The sequence below is a fragment of the Manis pentadactyla genome, chromosome 9, assembly GCF_030020395.1.
Source record: "Manis pentadactyla isolate mManPen7 chromosome 9, mManPen7.hap1, whole genome shotgun sequence".
NCBI lineage: Eukaryota > Metazoa > Chordata > Mammalia > Pholidota > Manidae > Manis > Manis pentadactyla.
In genome coordinates this window covers 39,050,344-39,056,343 of record NC_080027.1, presented here as the reverse complement: position 1 = coordinate 39,056,343, position 6,000 = coordinate 39,050,344, and positions in this window count along the sequence as shown.

Here is a 6,000-nt window from a genome sequence, read left to right as displayed (position 1 = left end):
TTCTTGAACAGCAGCAGGGTGTCCAAGAACTCAACTCTATTCTAGCTCTATCTGCCCAGAAACAGCTCCAGATTCCCCAGGTTAAGGGCTCCATCTTACAAGACTGCCCCCCACCCCCAACTCCAGATGCCAGTCGCAAGCCTCAGGTGGTTACCTGTGCTTCTGACCCACTGGCTACAGACTGGAGATTCCCATGACCTCCCCCTTGGGTTCGATTAATTTGCTTAAGCAGCTCACAGTACTCAGGAAGGCACTTAACGTTTGCCAGTTTAATAAAGGATTCAGTAAAGAAGACAAGTTAATAGCCAGATGAATAAGGACATAAGGCAAGGTCCCAAATAAAGGAGCTTCTATCCTTGTGGAGCTTGGGGTCTGCACAGTGGCATATGCACACATTCTGGTTCCCCAAGTGCAGAAGCTCTCTCCAACAGAGAGGCAGGATCCAAGAAAGCAATAAGCTCTTCTTAGGGGATTTTGTGAGGACTTCATTGCATAGTCACACTTGACTAAATTATTGGCCATGGGCTGATTCAGCCTCCAGCCCCTGCCCTTGGGTGCAGGTCCAAAAGTCTTTCACTAACATGACAAAACACCTGCTTCCCCTTTAAGACTCACAGTATCTTCAGGAACTATGGATAAAGACCAAAGATACCTGGGAAATCCAAACATGCATTTCTTATGACTCACTATATCACAATCACTGCTACTACCACCACTACTACTATCATCATCACCATTACTACTGCTGTCAGCACAAACATCACGGCTGTAATACCACAGTCACTTTCGCCATCAACATCACTGTTCCTTTACCAATGTCAGAGAATTCTAGTTACTTTTCAATAGTATTTCTCCTTCTTCCTCAGTAATAAGGACCACCACAAGTTTTTGCTGGGCACATTGCCTCCCAGTTAAAAGACTATATTTCCCAGGCCCCTTGAAGCTAATTAGATGTGGCCATATAAGAGAGCGTGTTGAATAAAATCATGGTAAGTGCCCATAAAGGGAAGGGGTACCCTTATTTATCCTTTCCCTCCATCTGCTATCTAATGTGATGGCTGGTACTCTAGCAGCCATTTTTGCTCCACAAGAATGAAGCCTACACCCTAGGGAAGGCAGAGTGGGTGGCTGGAAGGAGTGTTGGTTTCTCATGGCTGTGGAGAAACCATTCAGATTTTAAACTTCTACATCTGGACTTTCTTTCTGAGATAAAAAAAAATAACTTCTATTTGTATGTCACTTAAGGCAATTATTTTTGGGCATTCTGATGAATACAGCTGAACCTAATCCTAATTATTTTACATCACCACATATTAGTTTGTATTAAATAATCCAAGCTAATGATCTCTCCATGAGAGATGGGGATGGGGCTAAAGACTGGAGATGTGGAAGTGGGAGGAGAGACTGACTTAATTTCAGGACATGAGAATGATTTCCTACCCTCGGGAAGCACCCATGCTAAGGCAGAGTGACAAAAAGGATAAAGGCATTCAGCACCAAGGACAGATCACAGAAGACACGTCATGAGAGTGCAGAGCAGATAGAGGGAAGACTTTGCTGGTGGTAGTAGTGGTGGTTTTCTTCCAGATATGTTCATTAGTTCCCAATCTGTGGCGGGCACTATACCAGGAACTAGGATAAATACCAAAACAAATTTCCACCCAGTTCACATTTAGCTCTCTAGACCAGAGCAAGCAGACCAACATGGGAAGGATTCCTAAAGCAGAAGAAAGGGATTGAAAAGCCAGCTGAGGGGTAGAACAAGATGACTGTGTGGCAGAATAGACAGAACATTGCAGAATAAAGGACTTGGGGTGCAGGAAGCTCCAGGTTGGAAGCGGGTGAGTGGTCTGTAAATTAAAGGAGACAGTAGCACTGGGTGGTGGGAGTTAAAAAAGTAAATTCTCAGGACCCTTCTTTTCCTCAGACACTATATCAAAGATTCCAGTTTGGATCCCAGAAATCTATGATACTGTGATTGTAGGGGTATATGGAATCTATGACTAAGATTGTACAATTCTAATTTTAAGGCTCTGAATCAGTTATCTACTGCTGCATAAAAACTACTCCCCAAAACTTAATAGCTTAAATCAGCAATGATTTTACTTATTCACAGTAAATGGGTCAGCAATTAGGGCTTGGGTTAGCTGGATAGTCCTTCTGGTCTTATCTAGGGTCACCCAGGCAGCTGGAGTCAGCCGGAGGATCATCTGGGAGCAAGCTGGTAATAGAGAGCTTCAGCTGGGATGGCTCGTTTCTGATCTCTTCGTCTAAGAGGCCTGTTTGGGTTTCTGCACATGGAGATCTCAGGGGAGCATGAAGAGGGGAGCCCCACTGCACAAATACTTTTTAATCCTCTACTTGCATCACATTTGCCAAAGTCTCAATGGCCAAAGGAATTCACATGGCCAAACCAAAGTCAGTGTGAGAAGGGACAGCATAAAAGCATGCATATACATAGGCAGGATTCATTGAGGGACATGAATACCCTACTGAGGGTTCTAAGTGTTTCATTCACCACCATTCATATTACCAACACGACAATCTTATGTTCTTATTCCAATAGACCATGGTTCTATGGCTCTCCACATCTGTGGTTCTTAGAATTCAATGTCTGAATTCAAAGATTCTGTATTTCTAGAAGTAGAAGCCTTGGTATAGCCAAGGAGGATCATGAGGACCCAAAAGGATGCTAAGGAATTCAAGCAAACTAAAGTTACTCCCAGATCTAAACAAGAATGCACCTGCCTCTCCCATTCCCATCCCCAAGCCTCCAAATTCCTGTGTGGAGCAGGGCACTGGCAGGAGCACAAAGTGGGAACTCAGAAAACCTAGATTATAGATGCTTTTCCATCATTGACCCGGGATGACCCCAAGCACAGCTCTCAACCTCCCAGAGTTCTCATATAACCAACAGAGATGTCAATTCCTGTCTTCCAAATAACACAAAACAGTGATGAAGCCAGGAGAACTGGGCCCACTAACTTCCATTATCAGGAGCCTGACCCTGGCACAGCTTAGGAAGAGGGTTTTGCTCCCACCTCTTCAAACTGCATCTACAGCTGCTGAGACCCTGAGTTTTAGGGAAACCAAGACTTAAGTAGGTTATTGCCCTTGGTCTATCCTGACCTCTACCTGCAAGAAAGGATGGAGAAGAAGAGAGGGGTAGGGGAGGGAATAGAAGAAAACATTTCAACTCTGCTCCTTCCCCTTTCCTTATCCACTCCTGCCCCTGACCTAACTGAGTACAGGGGAACCTGGGGCCAGATGCCAAGCCTCAGTCTGCTCTGCCCTTTAGCCTCAAGACGAGGAGTGTGGAGGCAAAAGGCAGCTCCATGAGAGGAAATCTAGACCAGGGCAACAACTTATGAAAGTTTATAGCTAGAAGAAACAGTGGCAAGCCACTGGCTGAACCACCTTGTAACGCAGGTGAAAAACAGAAGCTCAGAGAGGGACAGGGACCTGCTCACGATCACACAGCCAGCAACTAGTAGACCAAGACCAAAAGCTAGATGGGGACACTCTCCTTTTCAAATCTTCAGTGTCCAATTTTAAACTGGGGGAAACAAACCCAACCTGGGGCACCACTTAGAAAAATGTAAAGCCCAGTGCAAAGATTAATAAGGAATCAAGTTCTTCCCAATAGCCTGGGAGTCTAGGTGGGGTTGGATGGGTTGAGGTAGGGGCAGAGCACTTACGACTTTCAGAGGACTCATCCAGCTCATTTATTCTAGCCTTTCCCCAGAGGCCCAGGCCGCAGAGGGGAGGAGGAGGGTATTAAATATCGGAGAGTTATTTAAAAGCCAGTTGCCCGCCCCTCAGAAGCAGAGTGGCCTCTGCTGACTCAATGGAGAAAATGAATCTTGGGCCTATGGATTTTCCCGTGTCTCATGGCAGTGGGGTCGGGGGGAGTGAGAAATGGGGACAGCAGAGCCTGCAGTGGTTTTCTCCACCCTGCCAGTGCAGAAGCTACATGAGAGGAGAGAACCCGGGTCCTCCCCCACCACCTAAGAATGGAGCTTCATCACATCAGCCCTGCTGGCTGCCTCTCCACTTGCCTCAGAGGAAGGAGGAGCAGCAGGGAGGAGAGACTGCCAGGATAAAGGGACCCTCACTTGTAGGCTGCTACAGCATCAGACTTAGGAAGACCCCCAGATCATCCTACCACTTTATAGTTGGGGTGAGGCCAAGTTCAAGGTCACACATTAAGAAGATGGGGGAACCAACATGGGCAAATCACAGTATTACCTTCCCTTCCATGACGCCCATCCCTAAAAGGCTAAGGGGCACAGGACAGAAAAGCCCTACAAGATCATCCTATCCACACACACATACCCCTTCTTTGCAGACTGAGAAACTGGAATCTGGAAAGGCAGACTTGCCCAAGGACTTTAATAGCACTAAGATACCTCTGATGGACAAAACAGAGCTGGAGGTTGATGGGGAAGGGGCTACCTGCTGGGAGACCTCAGTGACATCACCAAACCTCTCCAGGCTCCCTACCAAGGCTCAGTGGAGCTTACAGAGAGCGGGCCTTTGCAGGGAGAAAAGGAGCCCAGTGAAGGAGCTGGAATTTAGGGAAGGGGACAGCACCTTGGAAGGTTCAGAGATGTGCTCTGGGGCTTTGTTGGATAAGACATTCAGGAACTGGGGTCCAGTGTGGCTGACATGGGGATTCTCAACCTGGCACAGGGCAATCACTGCCTGGGTGGGGCTGGGGTGACCCGCTTGCCGAGTCCTAAGGAAACCCTGAGGGCCTGAGGTTTTTGCCCACAGACTCTCCTGGGATCTTACCCAGTCACACTCCCCAGAGAGAAAGCTTAGGATGGGGAGAGCTGTGGCAAAGGAGATGAGCAGGAAACCTGAGGTCCTGTCGGGTTTGGGCCCCAGTCAGCTGTGCAACTTTGGGGAAAGCACTTAACCTTTCTGAGTTGCCACCTCCCAGTGTAAAGTATAGGGGGCTCCTCACCCAGCCTGCCTAACAGGGATAGGAGGATCAAATCAAAGATGTTTAAATCATTATTTCATTCAATAAGTGACGCCTTGTGCCTTCTCCATGCTGACCTCTGAGCTGTGTGCTGACAACACAGGAAATCAGACCAGTCCTGGGTCCTGTTGCTGACAGTCCGGAGGCTCAGAGGAGCTCTAGCCCTCTGATCAATAAGTGAAGTTCAAAGGAGAAAGAAGGAAGCCATGAAGGCTTCTTGGAGGGGGCAGAACTCAAGTTGAGCCTATGATACAGAGGGCTGGACTGTAGAAACAGAGTCAAGGGGAGAGAGCACCCCAGATAGCAAAGATACTTCCACTGAATGCATCAGGGAGTAAACACACAGCCTCAGATGCAACTGGACATACATATACTGACTATCTACTGCATGCTGAAAACTCACGACCCCAAGATGGAAAGGACTGTTCCTCCAGAGAATGGAGACCCTCTCCATGCTCATGGGCTTGACTTCAGGGGAACCTGGACAGAGAAGAGGAACACTTGCATAGAGGGGAGGGCAGGGAGGAGGGAGGCAGAGGTATGCAGAGAGACAGCAAGTGGAGGCACATTTCTTATACCACCTGCCAGGTATTTGCTGTTGGGGGAAAGAAGAGGATGGAACAGGGCAAAATGACTTGGGAGCTAATTAGTCCCAGCGAAGGGCAATGCCTCATCCCAAGTCACAGGGTGGAAGTGTGGCAGGATGGGTGCTATGCCCCCAGGCCCTAGGTGATATGGCTTTTGTTCTTTTGAAGCACTTTCCAGTTCACTTTATCATAACAGCTCTGAGAGGACAAGGAAGGAAAAGTATTCAGAAGACCACCCAAATTCCCAGAAGTAGAAGCTGACAGCCCAGATGTGGAGAGAAGTCCAAGGTCACACCAGACCCAATGTGGCATCTATTCCTGGCCTCAGCTTCCTAGGATCCTGATAGGATTTGCCTGTGGTGCTGGTCCCTCTCGGAAGCAGCCACTGCCTTGAACAAAACCCTAGTCAAGGACCCTGGGACCAAG